The sequence below is a fragment of the Pteropus vampyrus genome, unplaced genomic scaffold (assembly GCF_000151845.1).
Source record: "Pteropus vampyrus isolate Shadow unplaced genomic scaffold, Pvam_2.0 Scaffold56, whole genome shotgun sequence".
Classification (NCBI taxonomy): domain Eukaryota; kingdom Metazoa; phylum Chordata; class Mammalia; order Chiroptera; family Pteropodidae; genus Pteropus; species Pteropus vampyrus.
The window spans coordinates 6,341,437-6,363,789 of NW_011888837.1; the positions used below are offsets into that span (position 1 = coordinate 6,341,437).

The following is a 22,353-nucleotide window of genomic DNA, read 5'->3' on the forward strand; positions in this document are numbered from 1 at the left end:
CAAAGGCGATGGCATGGAGGAAGTACGATGATAGCAAAGGACTGAACCTTTCTGGTACAATAGTTACCCAGCAACCTGCGGCTGGCCTGTCATGCTCCAGAACAATGTGGGTAAAGGAGGACAAGGGACTGTGCCCTATTCAAGGGAAAGGGTGATTGACTACAGGTCATATTTACTTGTGTCTCACTTTAATAATATCTTCAACTGAACAGAGTAATATTTTGGTATGAAAACTGGTAAATAAAAACTGTTAAAGTCTATTCTGGAGCTTAAACAGTGGTCTATTCAGTTAGCACCTATAGAATGCCTATTAAGTGCCCACTCACAAAACCTGTTGTTGTCTTTTATTATGACTGTGTTTGTGTGTGCGTGTGTGTGTGTGTGTGTGTGTGTATGTGTGATCAATAACAGTCTTTGAGAAAATTTTGTGAAAGACTTTGAATTGAGCACATTTAAAAAAAAAGATTTAGATTTCCAGGTGTCCTTTTAAATGGTTGTGTGGTTTAGCTCACCTTTCAGGGTTTATCTTATTCTATAGGGTCTGGCTTTTCATTGTCTTTGAGCTATTTTACAACTCTAAATTGTAGATAACTGATGGTGATGCCAACAATTCCCGTTTGTAGAAATACAAATGAGTTTTGTCAAGGTGGATGCTCAATTGGTCCACCATATGGAAGAGGCCAGTTTCGCCTCTATTAGCAGGTTCATCTGTGTTCTTGATTGTCTGTACAGGTGTCAGTTCTCCAAAGTCTCCTTTAAACTAGTTTTTATATCATACTATTTCCCTCATTAATTAATGAGCTAAATCAAGCATTTGACACATGTCCATTTTATACTTTATTTCTTCTAAAAAGTATTATTTACCATATGAAAAACAAGATAAACTTTACTGGCAATGGAGAAAAAAGATCAAATACAATTTTTTAATTACAAGTGAGGGTGTTTTGTGTACAATATGAAGATTAAAACTTTATTGACTGGAACTGGTAACTTTAAATACAGCATGTTACTATCAGTTTTCCTTCAAGCACAATAGTTCTAAGTTGGAGAACAATTTGGCATCATCGCATTTTTATTTTTTTTCCTCAGTGTTCATCATCAAGAACTCTTTGCAATATCAATGTTGTAAGGGAGGAAAACTTTTTCCCTACCCTTTTAATGCCAGTGTCTGGATCATGTGAATTAAACTGACAAAAGATGGATTAACAGGAGAAAATGTTTATTTTTTATGTACACAGGGGCTTCACAGAAAAGAATTAAAACCCCACAGAAGTGGTTAGGCCTAAGAGCTCATGTATTATTTTAACAAAGAGTAATAAGTTGTGGGGAAATGTCTAGACAAAGAAAAATGGATTTGGGCTTCTAGGGGCAGTAAATTATGGGATGGTAAATATATGGGAGAAACTAATGGAACATAGGAGTTATTTCAGTAAGGTTTGTCTATGCAGACTCTTCTCAGTGCTGACTTTTTGTTTCCTGTGGTAAGAATTGTTGTCCTCCTGGTGCTAAGGAGGGGAGATGCCACACCTTCACAAAGGGAAATTTATGTCACCTTTACCAAGGAAAATTTATGCCCTATTAGTTGAAAGGGAGAGAGTTCCTCCCATGTCTGCTGTTTCTTAACTGTCCTCAGCTCAAAATAATCCTCATGCCAAAGCAGCATATTTGGGGGCGGCATACTGTGATGCCCTTCACTGGCATCACTTAGATCGCTTTATTTGTACCTGCTCCCTAATATCAGTAGGATAAATTATTTCTCCTGACATAATCTCCAAAGATCCCCTTTCAAGCTTTCAGAGCCAAGACTGGATTTCTGCATGGCTGAGCTGCCTCCCTCTACTTTCTTATCACATCTCGTTTCCAAGACTTCTTGCCATTAAGAACACACAAAAGAAGACCTTGATTACATCAGAACTGTTGCTTTAGCCAAAGTAATTTAAGTTATAACTGGTTCAATATCCAGAGGATTTGGAGAATAACGTAGACACCAATTGTTTCAATTTCAACAATATATATGTAGTGCTTCTAACCTGTATGTGTTTAATCACTATTCTATACTGCACCTCCATGTACTAATATGGAGTGCAGTATAGAATAGTGATTAAACACATGTTAATTGTTAATTAACATGTGTTTATTGAAAAAAAGCAAATGCAAAACAGGGTCTACAATATGCTACCTTATGTGTAAAAAAGGAAAGGAGATCAGAATCTGTATTAGAATTTGCTTGTATATCATAAAAAAGAATTTAGAACGCTATATTTTAAAACTAGGAGAAGATGGGAATAAAACTAGGCATTTGGGAGACAATGATAGAAGGGAAATTTTTAGATTATGTACCATTTTATGCTTTCTGCTTTTTGAACCTTATGCTGTATTTATTTTTAGAAATTAAGCATTTTTCAAAAACCTAAAAATAGTTTTTAAAGGACAATATAGCCTATCACTCTTTTCTTAAGTTCTAATTTCAACAATAGGCTATAAAACTAAAATAACATTGAAATAAACTGTGAACTGTAAAATTATTTGAGTGTGTCTACATTTGCATGTGTTATGTTTATAACAGAATGATGCATCAGAACAAAAGCCTGAGAAAGCTGTATGCTCTAACATCAGGCAATTCCCAAGGCTGAGGACACAATTGCTATGCAGTAATAATATTATGGATAGCCTTTCATTTGAGATCAAAAAAGGTTTAAACGCATTTAAAAAAAATTTTTTTTAACACCTACAGCACCTGGTCTTCCTAGATGATCTCCTATCCACGTTCTAACCAGGTCTGACCCTGCTTAGCTTCCAAGACCAGACGAGATCTGGCACGTTCAGGGTGGCATGGCTGTAGACAAAAAAAAGGTTTAATTATTTGGGGATTTTTTTTTTGAAAAAAAAAAGAAAAGAAAAATTACAAACATCACACTAGTGTCTGATATTCTTCCTCCCCACTCCCCCATCCTAAAGCTCCAAAAGAAAGACCTCAGTTTCCAGTGGACCTCTGATAATACTTGTAGAGATGTTTAAGAGTCCTCAAGCACTTTAGTTACAATCGGAGCTACAATTAACTATACTTTAAGGTGTTTGGCAGCCTATCAAGTCTTAAGTCTGAGAGCGCATGGGTCAAATCAATTGTTGCATGGGGGTTACATAAAAAGTCCTACAAAAAAGATACCTACCCTTTGTAATATTACTGAAATCTGTGACTCACACAGGGCTGGGTTAACACTTCAACACTCGAAGCATGGAGTTTCTAATCACTCTCGGGGCCCATCCTCACCCCCAATTTAACTCACATAAAAGTAACACTAGAGCAGAAAAGAACTATCAAAAAACCTAAAAAATTCTTGTTTTTCTTAAGATGATCACTCTAAGGCCATATTAAAAATATAAAATGACTCGAAATATTTTTTTCTTTCTTTTTTTTTTTTGGAAGGAGGAACGCCCTATTCTGTATCCACCTGAAGCATGTACTTAGTTTGTCTACTGGGTACTCCAGCACTGGATTTGCTCTGCAATATTATAATCACAGTCACATTTTATAGAAGATAAAAGCATAGATTTAGGTGAGTTCAAATGAGTTAAAATGAGTTCAATTCCTAGCTCCACTATTTTATTAATTACATAATCTTGGGCAAGTTAGTTAGCTTTTCAAAGTCTCAAGTTCCTCATCTATAAAATGTTCAAGATAATACCCACCTCCCAAGTATGTATGGGGAGTAAGAATAGTTTAGACTCATGTTTACTGCACACTTTAAGTTTAAGCCCTGCCCTGAGCACTTTACATGTAACAGATCATTTCACCATCAAAATGCGTTAATGAGTTAGGTACGTATTTCAAAGTTGAGAGGGCTGAGGAACATTGAATAACTTTCCCAAAGCCACACAGCTGGTAAGTGGCTGAGCCAGGATTTATACCTAGGCGGCCTAGAATCAGAATTCATGCTCTTAACCTCCACGAAATGCTGATAGTACCTATGATGTCAAAGTATCACTTATCATGGAGCTTTAATGTTCTAGTAGAACATTAGACTAAAATAATAGTGGATTACATAAGAGAGAATGTTTTTTCTTTCTTAACCAACAGTCTATGTATGAGCACTCATGCCGGGGACCCAAATTCGTTTTACATTTTTGTTCTCCTGTCCCAACGGAATTGATTTCATCCACCTGGCCCAGGATAGCTAGTCATTATCTATACATTCCAGCCTGCAAGAGAGGTGAAGGGACAGGCGGGCATGTCTTCCTTTTAACAGTATCTCTCTGAAGTTGCACCCCACACTTTAGTTTACTTTCTATTGGCTAGTATATAGTCATATGGACACATTTAACTGCAAAAGAGGCTACAGATGAAGTTTATTCTGAGAGAGAAGAGGGAAGAAGGAAGAGAGGAGAGAGGGAGAGAAAGTGGGAGAGAGGGAGGGAGAATAAAGAAAATGGGACAAAATGTTAAAAACTTAGAGAATCTGGTAAAGGCTGTATGGGTGTTACCTTTACTATTGTTGTAATTTTTCTCTCAGTTTAGTTTGAAAGTAAAAGTTTAAGTTTATTTATGACTTAAAAAAAAGTGGTATCTATTACTCAATGAGAACTAAATGCCAGGCCCGATGCTAAGTACCTGTGACAAAATGGCCGTTTTCCTAACATCTGTTCTTCCTTTCTTCTAAAAGTAATATAACTCTGATTTTGGTAGGGGGAGGGGGCAAATCCCGCTACCTGTTTTTTAAAATAAAGTTTATTGGAGCACAGCCATTCTTTTTTTGTTTTTAATGGCTGTTTTTGTACTACAACAGCAATTAAGTACTTGCCACCAAGACCATCTGGTCCACAAAGCAGAAAATATTTACTGTTGCACCCTTTTTACAGGAACAGTTTGCTGATTCCTGCTTTAAACCAGTAGGTCTCAAACTTTAATAAGCATTAGAAGCACACCTGCATGTATCTTCTGAACCATTTATATTATACCCTATTACCCCTTAATACTTAATGTGTATACTTACTAAGAACAAAGATATTTTTTGCATAACCACAGTATAGTAATCAAATTCAGGAAATTTTAAATAAATACAAGACTTTTATCTAATCTACAAATCCACATTCTGATTTTGACAATTGTCACAATAGTGTCCTTTACAGTTTTTTCCCATCTCCAATACAGATCCAGTCCAGGATCACATATTGTACTCTTGTATCTTTTTTGAGAGTTGTTTTTCATGTCTTTTCCTCATTTTCAATAGGATAGTTAATTTTTTCAATTTTTAAAAATTATTTCTGTATTAGAGATATTAGCCCTTTATCTCTGATATATACTGAAAAATATTTCTTATAATTTGTCATTTGACATTTGACTTTGTTTATGGTATAATTCTGCCCATGCAAAAGATTTTTTTTAATGTAATAAAAATTATCAATATTTTTGCATCTGGATTTTGAGTCATAGAAGCTCTTTCTTACACAGGAGTTAAAGTGAAATTCACACATATTTTCTTCCAGTACTCATACAGTTTTACTTTTTACACTTGATCTCTGCTTCACTTGGAGTTTACTTTTATGTGAGGTACGAGGAATGAATTTAATTTCATTTTTCTCTAAATGGCTACCCAGTTGTCTCAACAGTATTAAAAAGTCCATCTTTGCCCCTGGGATTTGTGATCTCATCATTAATATAGATGAGATTTTCATATGCAGTTGGGGCTATTTCTGAACTTTTAATTACATTTCATTGGTCTGTTTGATTATGTATGTGCTGATATCATATGGTTTTAATTATAGAGGCCTTGTGGTATATTTTAATAGCTGGCATGTCTAGTTCTTCCTTGTAGCTCTGACTTCACCATGTTTTCCTAGATATTCTAGGATGTTTATTTTTCCATATGAACTTTATTTCGTATCAACTTATCTAGCTCCAAAGAAAAGTACTGACATTTTTACCGAGATCACATTAAAATTGTGAATTAGGGACACAACCAATATCTTGATGTTTTTGAGACAAGAATACAGAACAAACTCTTCTCCCAGTGGAAACAAAAAAAGTGGGAATAAGTTGTTCCCCCGTACTCCTCCCAGAAAGTCACTGTTAACAGTTTGAAATTGTTTGGAATTTATCTTTCTGGACATTTTTTACAGATGGATATAAACTTTACATATTTTTATACAAAACTCAGGATGATATTATATAAACTATTTTACAGCCTCTTTTTCTATTTGACTTAAAATATGTTGTAAACTTTTTCTTTCAAGTAGGTATATACAGATATGGCTTAGTTTTTAAAAATTATATTTAGAATTTCAATGAATTTAGTTCTCTTACTAATTGACATATGTTCTTCCTAATTTTTTATTCCTATTAAAACTAATAATGCAATGAACATCATTGTTTATACAAGGAGATAAGACTTTAATAATGCTGTTTTAGGCGTAAGGAGCTGCTTGTTGCTGAACATATTTAAGCATGGACCTGATGAGGACTTGGCAGATATCATTAAAGATAATGTAAGCTATAGATAAGTAGAGCAAATGACAATTGCGGGCTGCACCAAAAGTAGAACTCTGGCAACTGAAGGAAATGTATACCATCAGTTGTAAAAGTTCTTCGGCTTTAACAAGAAAGAGCTGCTCCACATGCATTTGCTCAAGTTGCTAGCAAGTGTACTTTTGGTTCATTAACGGACCTTCTTCCCATCAGATTTGTATTGTCTTTACTCACTAACTCAGCAAGAGGTTTCCTGACCAAAGTTTCCAAAAGAACCAGGAAAAAAATTACATCAGAGTATGACCTCGGAATCCAACATTTCAGCTGTTTTACTATTTTCTAATAAATTGTCACAATGCCTCTGCACATCAGGCGATCATGATAAGGGAAGAGCCATTCAAGTTTTTAAAGGTAAGAGCCAACATTACCTTTTGTTTTCAAGTAGGGGAGAGTGTGACTGTTTATAATCACTTTCAAGTGAATGTTTCCTCTTTTGCTTAGTGAGCCCAAATATGGAGCCTCTGAGAACATTAACTTGTCAGCATTTCAAGAAATATTTTTAGGTGATTGTGTAGGGTCCCTGGTGCCTGGAGCATATAAGTGTTATCCTGGAGTCTGGTATTTGCAAGGCCTACCGCTGCCTCCCACCTAGGCTGCGTTCTACAGTAGTTCTAGCTGTCTTTTTGAAGTCTATCTGTCTGACTATCTTTCATTGTGTCTGAACTTGGATGAATAACCAGTATCATTCACTGGAAGCCCTCAAATGTGAAAATCATATATGATTTTCACATTTGAGGGCTTCCAGTGAATTATATATGATTTTCCAGTGAATCATATATGATTTGCACATTTGAGGGCTTCCAGTGAATGATATATATATATATATATATATATATATATATACACACACACACATATATATATACATATATATGTATATATATATGTGTGTATATATATATTTTATTATGTATTGTTTGTATTTTTTATATTAATGAGAAAATATTACATATAGAGGTATAGATAGATACCTCTAGATATAGAAAGGAGGTCATCAATTCCATACCTTCACAGTTTTTATCTAGTATTAGGATTCTCTTTGATTTGTGTTGTCCTTTATACTTAAGTTGCATAAAGCAACCACATTGTCTTCCAAACTTGGAAAGGGTACTTTGCCTTGACCTACTCTATACTCCATTGGTCATTGGACACTAGTTCTCTTGTTCCATTCATATTTTTCTCTTTGATTTAAACCACTGAATTTGGCTTCTCTCAAGGAGGCCACTGCTTTTCTATTCTAGTAATCATTCTTATTCTGACTTGGGAAAAAGCTGTCTCAATTTTTCTAGGTCCCCAGGATACTTTTTAGAAATAGCCTAAGAATTGTCTCCCAAGCATTTATAGAATGTCACCTCCATCTTCCACATCATAGTCTGCAAATATATGAAATATTAGGCCCACTCAAATCTTTTATTCTCCAAGCAAAATATTTCCAGTTTTTTCAACTATATATCACATAACATGGTTTTTACTCCCTTTAATATTTTGGCCATTCTCCTCTGAAGGGACTCCAGTTTGTTGCTAAACCTCCTAAAATGTGTTAAAGAATGATGCCCAAGTCCACGGCCATGCTACCCTGAACAAGCCTGATCCTGCCTGATGTTGGAAGCTAAGCAGAGTCGGGCCTGGTTAGTACTTGGATGGGAGACCACCTAGCAAGACCAGGTGCCATAGGTATAAAAAAAAAAAAAGGAATCGTAAGCTGACAAGGTCGTTGCAATCTGTGAGGTCAACCAAGGATTGCCTTGCCTAAAAATAAAAAATGTAAAAAAAAAAAAGAATGACACCCAAAGTGGAATAGAGTTCTCTGGGTGTGATCTGATGAGTGCTGAACAGAAAAAGGTCACATCCTACTTGTTACAAGGATGGTATGTTCTTATCACAGTGATAAGAGTGGTAGTCTGTTCTCACCATGTATGCTATATTGGTGATCATGTCACAAGGTCCATTCGTCTTGGGCTTAGAGTGATATAAAAATCATAAATTGCTTTCATCCATGCTTTTGGTAAAACAGATTAATTCCTCTCAACATAAAAACATCTCAGCCACTTGCATACTAAATTATAAATGGCTCCATGTTTCCTACAGTGATCATCTTTCCACAACCAAACATTTTCCCTTCTTTACTTTCTATTCACCCCTCAACCCAGGTGACTTTCAATCCTTTCAATCTGAGTAATTGAAGTTACTTTTGCAAACAATGCTAATCAGAGAAATCGAGTAATTGCTTTTCAGACCCTATCTTGACCTCTCTAATGAATATAATTATGATAGCCTTTCCCTCTTTCTTCAGTTCAAGGCACAGCTGCCTTCCAACTCTCATACCACTTCTCAAGATTCCTCTCCCATTCCAAGCAGTTTCTCTTTACACTATCCCACCCAAATCTGACTCTTGTTATCCTGCTTAAAATACTTCAATGTCTCTTCGGAGCAGTGGTTCTTAGATCACTTGTATATCGGAATTATCTGGGGAGCTTTTTTAAAATATCTAATTTCAGGCCCCACCCTAGATGAATTAAATCAGAATTAGCAGGGATAGATCTGGATTCAAAAACCACCAGAGATGGCCCCTACTTCTTTGTCCAGCTTCATCTCTCATTCCTCACTTAGTAATCTCACCATATTAAATAGAGTTCCTCAACACCTGCTGTTCTGTCTAGATTGTACCTTGTCAGTTTTAAGTGTCCTTTCTCTGTGAAGCCTTCCCCAATCTCACACCATTTTTCCCTTGCTGTGTAATTCCTTTGATTTGATAGGGAGACAGGGTTTAGGTTGACTCAGGCTGATAAAGCTACATGTATACCCAAATCAAGGGGCCAACTGGAGTAAGGTGGGGTGAGGTGAAGGTGTGTAGAAGAGATGGTACTCATAGCCCTTTTAACACCTTCACCTTTATGTACGCACACACATGTGCGCGCACACACACACACACACACACACTGTGTAAACGAAAGCTGGCTCTTCTTCGAATACTTCAGATTGCAAAGAAAAGAAAAGAAAGCATTTGGGGAAGAAATAAAGGATTGTAAGAGGATCGCTTTTTAATTAAAGAATCAAAAGAAAGAATGATGGAGCAGATTAAAGATAATAGTAAGAAAGAAATGCTTGCTCTTTGGCAAGAGGTCTAGAATGAAAGGATATCTAGAATGAAAATTTTGGGGCTGACACAGGAAGAGTTCGTGGTGTTTACATAGCTGATAGAGTGAGAGGTATATGATCTGATCAATAGCCTACAGCGTCTCATAACCAGTGCTTCATTTTGAACTAAGATTGATATCAAGGTCATTGGTCTGTTGCTTGCGGTCAACTTCTTTCCAGTTTGGAATATTTCTTTCTCTTCTGATTATTTCAAAGTTTTCTGCCTTGTAATCTCATTTGCAAATTGTCTTAGTATCTTGAAATAAAGAATAATATTGATTGCCTACCCAACACCCATTTCCCATTTACTCCTTAAATAACTTTTCTCCCACACAGCTATGTGCTTTTATGGAAACCTGATTCTATTCTTACCTCCTGACCATAACTAGTCTAAATTATAGAGCAATCTGTGCCTGGCAGTCCCCAGGCAAATGTTATTGGTTTGGAGCATGTACATAACCCAAAATCAGATTGGTTATGGCACAGGGTTTCTCTTCTTCTGGACATATAAAAGAACATTCATAGCCCAGTAACCACTAGCAGCCATCTTCCAGCAAAGAGAAAAACAAGAGGATAAAACCACTCCTAAGAACAGCAAAGCAGAGGGATGCAAAGAATCTAAATCTTTGATGGCATCATTGAGCCATTCAACTGTCAATATTGGACACTGTGTTATGTGAGAAAATCAACGTTGTTATCAGTTAAGCCATTTCAAATGAGGATTTGTGTTACTGGAGCCCAAAGCATCTTAACATTCAACTGGATAGAAGTCGAAAATGTTAAGTGCCTTAAACTTAAATGAGATGATTATCTCCTTATAATTTCCTCAAACTTCTTGATTCTTGGCCTTATTTATCTCTTTCCAATATTTGTCCTAGAACTCTACACTGAATATCACTGAGGTGTACAAACTGGTCCTACCATTCAGCTCATAGACCTTCCAGAAGAATGAGGGAAACTAATATAAGAAATTCTTTCTGTTTCCAAGGCATGGGAAGGAACCATTATTGATTTTCACTTATTCAGTTCAACAAACAAACTGTCAAGTTTTTTTTGTTTTGGGGTTTTTTTTTTGTTTTTGTTTTTTGTTTTTTTGGTAACACATATCTGAAATATCTCTAGAATAGAAGACCCAAATAGTAGAATGGCAAAATTTGGGAAGTTTAAAAAGTTTGTCATTTAGTATGCAAATATCTTACTGTCATTGGCAAAAGAGAGAGGGGGCATATTTCCATTCATCACTCTTAGTTTGCTATTCTGGATTCTTGCTCTTAGAGAAAAACAGAATAGTTTTTGTAGCTACAACAGTGGTACATCTGTTAGCTCCCGAAAGTTTAACAGAGCAGCAGCAGGAAAAAATCATTTCCAAATGACCTCACAATTGGAAGAAAATTATAATTTTATCTCTCTTCAAGAAATAGTTTTTCAGATATTGAAATTAGAGGTATTTTTTTAAAAAATGATAACACAAAATGACAATCTACTTGGTGATTTATTGTCTTCCCTGCATTTTGGGCAACACAAGTCACTGTTCAGATGGTTTTCAAAGATATCTAAAACTACCTGAAGAACAAATATAAAAACCACAAACTGATCAAATGAATTGAAACTTAGAAAAGAGAAAGTTCAAATCTCTTTCTAGTTAGAGAATATACACCTAAATTAAAGTATTTTTATATAGTCAAATTTAGTATATAAGTAATCAAAGAAGCATATATTTTGAATTGTTTGTATATGTCTGCACTAAAAGATTAAAATATCTTAAAGTCTTCTTTAAATTGACATAAAAATACATTCATATACAATGGTTTATGGAATTACTATTTCTCCCTCATCATAGCAAGAGGATTCTGCAATAAGATTAGGCTGTTCCCCCAACTCCGCGTGTAAATTAAACTTTCCCTAATCATTCTCTATCCAATTAACATTTTATTTTCTTTAGAGCACTTATTACTATCAGAAATGTTCTTACCTGTTTGTTGTCTAATTCCACTAGAATGTAAACTCCACAAAAGCAGCAAACTCATTTCAGTTTATTTGCTACTGTGTTCTTAGCAAGGCACCTAGAACATCTGATGCAAATGTCTCTTGTATACATAAATAGATAAATAAATCTCAGCTAAAATATATTTTAGTTTACAGAAGGAAAGAGAAGACTCTGTATAGGAGATTCTAATTAATGCAATTATTTAGGAATACTTTCACTGAGAAGTTTTAATGATGAGATATTGTCACAGATAGACATGTATATTTAGGAGCTAGTTATAAACAAAAAGAATGCTAAATATGTACAGATTCCTTCTTGATAAAAAATATTCGCAGTATGGTTTGAATGATTTTAAATCTTTCTAAACTTAAATTTAAATCTTCTCACAGTTAAAATGTGTTGACTCACTAAGAAGGGTGAACACCAGCTCAAAAATATGTATGATCAGAAAATTTTGACCCCATCTGGTAGTAATCACCAACAGCAGTTCTTCTCATTGCCTTACTACCTAACTATCTAACTACTCTTTCACACGAGGTCACTCAAAATCTCTAAAGATTGTGAAAACTTTTGATTCAGATAGCTATAACAAAATACCATAAACTGGGTGAATTATACAATAAACATTTGTTTCTCACAGTTTTGGAGGCTGGGGAGTATGGATGAAAAAGTTGTTCTATGGAAAATAACCTCACAAGGTGATTCGATCATAAATTCGATCATGACCTAACTGAGCAGGTCATGGTGGGTAGTCCCAATCCAGACATATAACTTCTTTTTTTAAAAATTCATATCCAAGCAGATATATTTATTTATTTGTTTGTTTGTTTGTTTGTTTGTTTGTTTTTTCAATTGGAGTTAACAATCAATATTATTTTATATTAGTTTCAAGTATATGGCATTGTGGTTAGATATTTACATAATTTAGGCATATAACTTCTTTAGTAAAAGGTTTATCTTTTTCTTAAGCAAGCCTTGTCTATTGCTCTTGTGCATCTAGGTTAACATATTGTTGAACTAAACTTTAACCACACTCAAGAAAATACATAATCTTGTCAACTATCCTATAATCCAATAACGACCCTGCTTTTTGTCTTCCATACATTCTCTACTTAATTTTAAATGCATAAAGGAAGCTGCAAAACTGTTACTCTCTGGAGCATTTGAGATCGTTATGTTCAGTTGTTTGGGTTTTTTTGTTCTCTCTTTTTTTTTTCTTTTATCTTTTTTTCTTTTTTTGTAAAAGAGTTTATTTGAGCCAAACTGACAACATGTACCAGGGAGCAAGATTTCAAATGTTTTGAGACAACTATTATCAGTTTGGCTCAAATAAATTCTTATAAAAATTCACTACAATTTCGAACATTTTTAAAAATATTTTTTAATTAAGTTTATTGAGGTAACATTGGTTAATATAATCATATAATTTTCAGGAGTACATTATCATTTGACATCTGTCTATTCTATTGTGTGTTCATCACCCAAAGTCCAGTTTCCTTCCAGCTACCATATATTTGATCCCCTTTACCCACTTCACCCTCCCCCTACTTCCCTATATTTGACCCCCTTTACCCTGTCTACTTCCCCTCTCCACCCCTACTCCACTAGTAACTACTACTCTGTAGTCCTCTGGTAATCACTAGTCTATAGTCCATGTCCATGAGTCTCTATTTGTTTGTTCCGCTCATTCGTTGCCTTTAGGTATATATACCACATATAAGTGATATCATGTGATTTTCAACTTTTCTCTCTGGTTTATTTAGTTTAGCATGATTATCTAGAGTTCCATCCATGTTGTCACAAATGGCAGTATTTCATCTCTTCTTATGGCTGAGTAATATTTCATTGTATATAGGTACCACAGCTTCTTTAGCCAATCATCTATCATAGGGCACTTCAGTTGCTTTCATGTCCTGGCCACTGCGAATAATGCTGCTATGAACACTGGTGTACAAATATCTTTATAGATATGAGTTTTCCCAAGATCAAGGCACTTGTGGAATCAGTGTCTGCTGAGAGTCTGATTTCTAGACAGATGTCTTCTTGCTGTAAACTCACATGGTAAAAGAGACGAAGTATCTTTCTGGGGCCTGTGGATGTTATAAAGGCACTAATTCATTCATGAGGGATTAGACTCTATCTCCTAATACTGCCACTTTAGGGATTAGGATTTCAGCACATACATTTGGGGAGGAGGAGATGAACACAACACATTCAGACAATAGTACAGACAAACAAAAAGTGGCAGAGCCAACAATTGAAACTTCAGGTGTCTAACTTCAAAGCCTGTATTTTTTTCAATATAAAATGTTTTGCAGTAGATCAGAGTTTGATGAACTGTTAGACATGAAAAGTAAGGTAGAGAGAAGGAAAAGTTTAGAATCTTTGGGTGAAAAAAAATGCCTGGCATTAACAAAATCACCTGGTTTTCATAGACACAGTTAAATGGTGATGGTTGATCAAAAAGTGAAAGTGTGAAGGTCATATTAATAAGGGGCTAGATGCTGTCACACAAAAGTCGTATCAGATAATACCTGCAAACAGCAAGCATGCCATTCCAGACAGGGAGTGCGCCATCTCTGTCATCATCACCATCATAAAATTATTATTAAAGAATCCCCTGGATGATATATTAGGTGTTATACTAAGATTTTAACTCAAGAATTTGATACTCAGATATTTCATTTCTTGAGTTAACACAATTAACTAAAAGTTTAAGTGTGCTGACAGTATGTTAGCATAACACAATTAAAATATGGATCTTCGTCAATTATTTCTCACCATTTCCATACATTGAGAACTAAATGTATAGTTAATAAGGATTTCTTCTAGGTGTTTCAAGGAGTAAAAATGCTGTATATTTTGAAATTAAATGACAAGTACTAGCTTTCTCACCTTGAACATTTACATTAATATTTTGTTTTCTTTGTGAGATCTGACTACAAGTAATAAAAATGAAAATTAAAATGTAGTGAAAAATAAAAAAGAATCTATGAAGGCCAATTAACATTTGTGAAATATGGTATAAAAACATGCAACCTTTTTAAAATTTAGTCCATTAACACTCATTTAAAATTTTACCAGCACAGACCAACTCCTGATATAGTTATTGCTTATTTTTCTCAATGCAAATAAAAAATGGCTTCAGTTAAAATAAGCCACTTAGCCCAAATTTTGAGATTCTCATAGTTTTTGGAGAGTTCTTCTATAAAATCTAAAAGTTTTGTTTGGACTTCTAGCAGGGATGGGAATATAGAGAACTTTGTATTTATGCACAATGTTCCTACTTACCTTTTTGGCTAAAGCTAAGATTATCCCTTTCTTAATGAATATTAATACTTTCTGTAATGCGATCTGTTTTACCATCTGTTGTTGAAAATATTGTCTTTCCCCACTGCTAGAAGATTACTCTGCTTACATTTCAATTTCACACAGCTTCTATGAGCCTTTCATTAAAAGAAAATCAATTCTGTAGCTAGATTAATAAAAAAAATTTGCTTAAATTCTAAACAATCTGATCAAGAGTGGTTGAAGGGAAAGCTAAGTGACCCAACAGAAGAAAATAGAATATGAAGTTTCTGATATGTCACTGGATAAAACATATATATATATATATCTCCAGTAAATTACAAAAGTCAGATCAGCAGCAAGAGAGTTGGAACACAGTGTAGGGGAGAGCCCTTTTATCTCTACAAATTCAATATATTTGTCTATTCATCCATAAGACTAAAAAACCGTGATTTATTCAATCTATTATTAAACACAACAAAATAAGTATATTTAAGAAAATTCCAGAGGAATTACACTATCACAGGCATCAACAAATGTTTTCTGTAAAGTACCAGATAGTAAGTATTTTAGTCCTTGCAGGTCATATGGACTTTGACACAATTATTTAACTCCGCCCTTTCATATGAAAACTGTAATAGATAATATGTAAGCCAATGAGCATGGCTATGTTACAATAAAACTTTATTTACAAAAATAGGCAACTGGCTGGATTTGACCCTCAGGCTATGGTTTACCAACCCAGTCTCTATCCTACTGTTTGATTGAAAAGAAAAAAATAGAGCACTGAGGAATGCTTGTATAATTATCTCCCTGAAATAAAATCATTGTTTACATGAAGTGAAATCATTTTTTACATTAAAAAAAATGTTTATTAAACATCTGAGATGGGTGACATAAAGCCACTGACATTCTAAGAAAGGGTCAATACTTTTGCAGAAGGAGCATAGAAGGGAAGAGTCAAAGAAAAATGTTAAAGTTAAAAGAATCTCTACAGGGCTCCCTTTGCCTTACTCAAATAAAATTTAACACTGAAACTCTTCTAAAGTACTTTAGAGTCTATGGCCATGCCACCCTGAACAAGCCCGATCCCATCTGATCTCAGAAGCTAAGCAGGGTTAGGCCTGGTTAGTACTTGGATGGGAGACCACATAAGAAGACCAGGAGCTATAGGTGTAAAAAATAAAAAAGATAATAATAAGGGATTGTAAACTGACAAGGTTGTTGCAATCTGTGAGGTCAACCAAGGGTTGCCTCCCCTAAAAAAATAAATAAATAAAAAATAAAGTACTTTAGAGATTGTAAACCTTCCTAGATAAGAGCAAAGATAGGCCCCAAAGCAAAAACAAAGCTCTGCTCAGTGCAAAGACACAACCCAGCTATTATCAGACAGCAAAGAGTAGCCATTATCATCTTGATCATATTTGTTATTAGTATTGGCAGGTTTAGTTTACCTTATTGCTTATTATGGTACTTATTTTGGAGATACTTTTCAAATATTAGCTATTATGGTTGGTAAGTACGAAAGAGCAAAGAAGTAGTTAAACTGCATGAAAGTGCTTGTGAGAGGCAAAAGATGACAAAAGAAATCTTCAAATGGAAAGTCAGAACCAACATATAGTTCTTTAATAAAACAAATTTATACAGATGTGTTGTATACATTTTTATAGTATCATTTTAACTTTATAAATAAAAGGACATATATCAAAGGACTAACTGTTCAAAAGTTGTAGGACATTTGTATTTATTTCCTTCATGACACAAACCTTCCTGCTAGAGTGTCGGCTTATGTTTCGGCTCAGTGATGGCCACAAATCCTTTGATACACCTACTGAGAGCTGAACTCTATACCCTCTCAAATTCTCTGACTAAAGAACATAGTAGAAGTGACTCTGTGCTGGTATCCAGGCCCAGGCCTTAAGAGCCCAACCATTTTTATTTTCTGTCTCTTGTAATACTTGCTCTTGGAGCTCTTAGCTGTAGAGTAAGAAGTCTAACTACTTAGACTCCTAACTACTTAGACTTAGAGATACCCTGAGACTACATGAAGAGAGGGAGGGGCCCAGTTGAGCCCAGCCTTCCAGCCATCAACACCAAGGTGTCAGGCATATAGGCAAAGCCATCTTGGACCCTATGACCAATTCAGTTACCAGTACATTGAACAGAAGAATCACCCAGATATAATAAAAAGTTTGTTATTTTAAACTATTACATTTTGGTGATGTTTATGGTATAGCAATAGATAACTAAACAGCACACAAAAATGACAGCAAGAGATGTTTACATGCATTCTGTAGCAATTAATTACCTTGTGTTTCTTCTTTTTATTTTTTGGTTACTTTCAATAAAATACACGTCCCAGCTTTTGCCCTTCTGTGGGTGTAGTCATCTGAAAGTCATAATATTTCACTTCCTAAACAATTAACTTCACCAAGAAATTTCTGAGATTCTTGTTAAGCCATGATTAACAATTAAACATTTAAAAATTTTTTGAAGGCTGCCACAGAATTTGTACATTACAGGAATACAGGAATTGGCAGACAGATCTTAAAAATAAGCAATGGGCAAAACAGCTGAATTTAGTAATTAATTTCATAGCCAAACCCAACTTTATTACCTTGTTCAATGAGTTTTAAAACATGCTAGGCATCATTAACGGATTCAAGCAATCACAAAATTCTCCATAATATCTCAAAGAAACCTTTCTTTCATTTACATTAGAATAAAAATGTAAAGCATGTCAAACAGCAAGAATTTGGGGAAGGGAAAATGGAAACTTCCATTTTCCTAAATAAATCTCTTCAAAATGTAGAGTATAGACTGTAAGAAAAGATAATACTTGTTTACATGCTTTCTGGGTATTCCCACCTGGTATTCTCATGTGTGTAATTCCACAGCAGCATTCTATTCTCACATGTACGAGCAGGAAGTTTGTTCAATCGCTATAACCACCTGACTTATAATTTCATGAGATCTGCTAGTTAGCTCATGGGAAAATATATATTTTTAACATAAAGGGCAAGTATAGTTTATAATGACAATCTTTTTCTGCAGAAATTACTTTTAATATAGCCTGGCATGTTGTGGTATGTCTCAAAAAGAGTTATATAGATTCTATTCCTCAAGATTTTAACATCTGTTAATTGGATTCAAAAGTGTCTTTGCAAATAAGTTCAGGAAAATTTAGGGAGGACATTGTTAAACTGTTTCCTTTCTAGAATTTTCTGTAGCCTTGAGGTGCTAAGCTCTACAAACCTCTAAGGGATCCTATGGTGTACTGAATCCAACATAGCTGACTGTGGTATCTTTTTTGGGAAAGCATTTTGGTCATGCGTATGAACTGAAACACACTTTGGGAAATGCTGGCAGAGTGGACAGAGTCTGAAACTTAGAGCCCAGAGGCTTTCAATATAATCCTGACCTTCCATTTACTGGTTGTGCAAGTCATTTATCCACAATTAGTGTCAATCTCATCTTATGTAAAATGAGGATAATTATACATAAACTAACTGGTACTCCACAGAGTTTTTATGAGAAGTAAGAAATTTTAAGTAAGAGTGACTAACTAATTCAATGTCTGGCATATGGCAGGCCCTGGTGACCAAATGCTGGAGGAATAATTGCCTCTGTATAACAATATTTTTAATTTTTTAAGATTCTGGTGAGATGTTCAAATGCTTATAAATTCTGGTGCTAATTTCTTATCAAATTCCAAATCTTTACCTACTTAGATGAGTCTAGGCCAAGTTCTCCAAAATGAACTCCTGCAGCCTTGCCACATCTGTGGCAATGACCACAGAACACGTTTGTACTGTCTGCTGAACTGAAAGTCAACTTTGTTTTGCTGTTAACCCATTTTACAGTTGGACATCTAAACCCAGAGGTTTTTAAATAAAATTTTCAAGAAAATATAAGATGGAGATGAAACCTTAGAGCAGAAGGCTATACCAGCACCTCGGGACATGATTTACTTGATCTCTTTGATCCTTTATTTCTTCATTTATAAATAAAAATAACAATTGCCCTATAGGAATATTATGAGGATTAAATTTGATATTGTATGGTAAGCACATTGTAGAATATAGTATAAGTTAATAAACCATTCTACACTACCTTCAAAAGAGATTTTTTCATAAAATTATATGTTGATCCTTAATGTGAGATTTTTCATAAAATTATATACTGTTGATACTTAATGTGGGGCATAGATCAATGCATAGAGTTGACCCCCCACATCCATAGACTCCCAACCATGGATAAAAAACAATACAGGTTTTACTGAAAAAAATCAGATTTAAACAAACCCGCACAGTTCAAACCTATGTTTTCCAAGGTTCAATTGTAATATTAAAATTAAAGGATCAGTTATAGATTACCTACTCCAAGTCCCTCCTTTCTAGAATTAAAAAAAGGCTCAGAGGGATGAAGAAGTTTGGCCAAGGTCATATATTTCTTAATGCCACACAGGATATAATAGCTTTCTCTAAATATTCAAAGAAGGAAAATAGAGTTGACCTGTATGACCCCAAGGTATAAAATCAGTGGTGAAAGCTAGAGGAGACTGTGCAGAAGACATGTCTAACAATCTCTGTGTTCCATTATTGAAATAGGCTGCCTCAGGCTGCCAACTTTCCCCTCTATTTATGTGTTGAACCTAGTTTTAGGAAGATGAAACGGGCCAGAAGTACAGTTATCACTCTCTGGGGCGTGTGCATTAGAGATTAATCATATGCATTATGGCTTGTCCACATTTTACAAATTGCCTGAAATGGGCCCTATGACAGAGCCAGCTCTGGAATTTGTACTTTACAGGAATATAGGAACCGCAATTTCACTGGAAGAAAGGACTGAAAGCTGTAATTTCTTAGCACTTTACATGAGATTGAGAAAATGTCAAATCTATATCAAAGAATAGGGTTTTAAGAAGATTATAGAGAAGCTAAATTCCTTTAATCCAGTTGACATTGTCACTGGGTATATATAGAAGCTTGGCTCTACTCTGCTAATGGTTAACCACAATTGTAGAATCTGTAATTTGCTGTTATCCGTACCAATGGTCTTTTTTTATTTATGTAGATAATTGAAGATTGACTGTAATTATGAAATCTGATAACCTCAAGAACTCATTGAACATTATTATTTAGAAACAATGTGAATTGAGATGTTCCACACACTAGACAACCCAAATAATGTTTGCTCATAGTTAAGGAATGTGCTATCAATCACAATACCCAGAATCAAAAAAAACCCAAAAAACCAAAAAAAACAAACAAAAAAAACAACAAAGAAAATTCTCTCTTAGAAGCAATCTGAGTGAGACAGGACTGACAATAGCAACAAAAGAGAAGTGAGAAGTGATTTGAGGAAGTAAAATACAGTTCAGTAAAGGTTGGGATATTTCTGTGGAAACTACTAAAAGGGGAACTCCAAGATATGCCTTGTGTTTGCTCAGATCTGGACCTGAGTTTGCATATTTTTTTATTTCAGAGTATGTTCTGACTAAAACAGCAAATATACTTAGTATAAGTGGTTAATGAAGCTAGAAGTAAAGTAGGCACATCCTGTTACAGTGCCCATAATAATAACAAAGCTAATATTAACCGAGTGCTTACCATGGGCAGGCACTATGCTAAAACGTTTCACATGAATTAACTTGTTTAATCCTCATAACAAGCCTGTGATATAGGTACTATTTTTAACCCCATTTTCAGGAAACTGAAATTTAGAGAGATTAACTACTTTCCACAGCTGATAAGATCTTCTGATCCTGAATCCATACTCTTCACTGTGGCACTATAGTGCACTGTATGCCATACTGTACATTTACCATTATGACTTCTGACATGAAATTTCATCTTGCTAATACTGATGCCGTTATCCCTAGAGAAGCCCGTTATTTGAGTGGTCCGCTTCATGCAGGCCAGCCTTTGGGGCATCGTGTGTCTCTTTCATATTAATCCTTGGACGAAACCTACTCAAAAATAAGTTCTTTTTCCATCAGTGTCATGACAGATCAAACATCTCCTAAAGATGATAGACTAATCGGGAGAAATGGCATAAATTGACGAGAAAAACCTTCTCGCCATTATTTCATTTTCAACAATACTTTCAGTGTGGTTCGCAGGGGTTGCTGAGGAAACCATTCAAAGGCCAAGCCCATTTGTGGCAGTTCTGACTTTTCCAAATCTAAGGACAGTAGGGTTCAGGGCCAGTCATCGACATATTAAAACAGGCGGACATTCAGGGGGTTTAAAAGGGCACTTGTACCCAAATCGTTTTCGTTCAAAATTGCCAACTGGTCTGAAATTCTCCCACTACTATCACTTATTTGGATAAAGCCCCTATATTAGAATGTAAATATGTTCTCAAACAGATGAATACATTTATCCACTAGCTTTCACAATAGACGGGTGAGCTGTAAAGTTAAAGAAGAGAATTGGTCTTCAAGGGCTTCAAGGGAATATGAACACAGTTGGTAAATTTCAGTGGAAAAAGAGAACTGGAAAGATTATTTTGGGGGTTTCCAAACATAGGTCTACGGATTAAAGTTGGTCCAAGATGAAGTTTTTATTAATTTATGGCAAAATATGAGCAACAAGGAAAATGTAGTAAAATTTTAAATTATTATCAAATTCTGAGATTATGTCCTCCTTTTTTGTCTTTTGGATGATAACATGTCATTTTTTTAATGAAATGATTGTGATAGTGCATGGAAGTTGTGTTTTTTCTTTAATGTTTTTACTTAGCAATAAAATTAAAAACTAGCAACTTTCTGTTGATCTTTAATGCATATGTGAACATGTGCGAAGTGTTTCATGTTCAATATTCTATTTAAATTTTACAATGACTGTGAGGAATGTACTGTGATAATTCTTATTTTATAGATGAGGAATCTTGGGTTAAGAAGATAAATAACTTACCCAAGGTACTGTATCTGTCGAGTGGCAGAACTGTGATTTGTTCTCCTCACTGCTCCCATTTCAGGCAGGGATCTTGGGACTTTGCGAGAGAAAAAAAAAAATGCTAAAAACAGCAAGAGAAATGTTAGAGGAACTGAGAACAGGAGATAAATTTCACCTACCTAATTTTACCAAAGACTCCCTAGAACTTTGCTTGCAAAAATATTTCCCTTTCTAGCCAATGTTTATAAACTAACATCATAAAATCCTAAAAGGCTAAGGGCAAAAAGAATCTTAAAGTTTATCTTCTTTTTAATAAATGAGGAAACTTAGAGGTAGTGTCTGACTTAAAATTCTAAATATCTGTGTATCACTAGCACTCAGAAATGTTTACTTAAAGCAAAAAATATAACATAGCCATTATGTCTAATGTAGAAAAAAAAGAATAAAGAAAAGTATAGCTTAATCAAACCAGCAAAGTATCTGCATGTGATAAAACTCCAGTTCAGCCAACTCAG

The 22,353-nt window shown here is 34.8% G+C and overlaps 1 pseudogene; it reads left to right on the top strand.

The window, feature by feature from the left end:
- The first annotated feature begins 15,993 nt into the window (after positions 1-15,993).
- LOC111740018 lies at positions 15,994-16,112 on the top strand (annotated as a pseudogene).
- Positions 16,113-22,353: the final 6,241 nt, after the last annotated feature.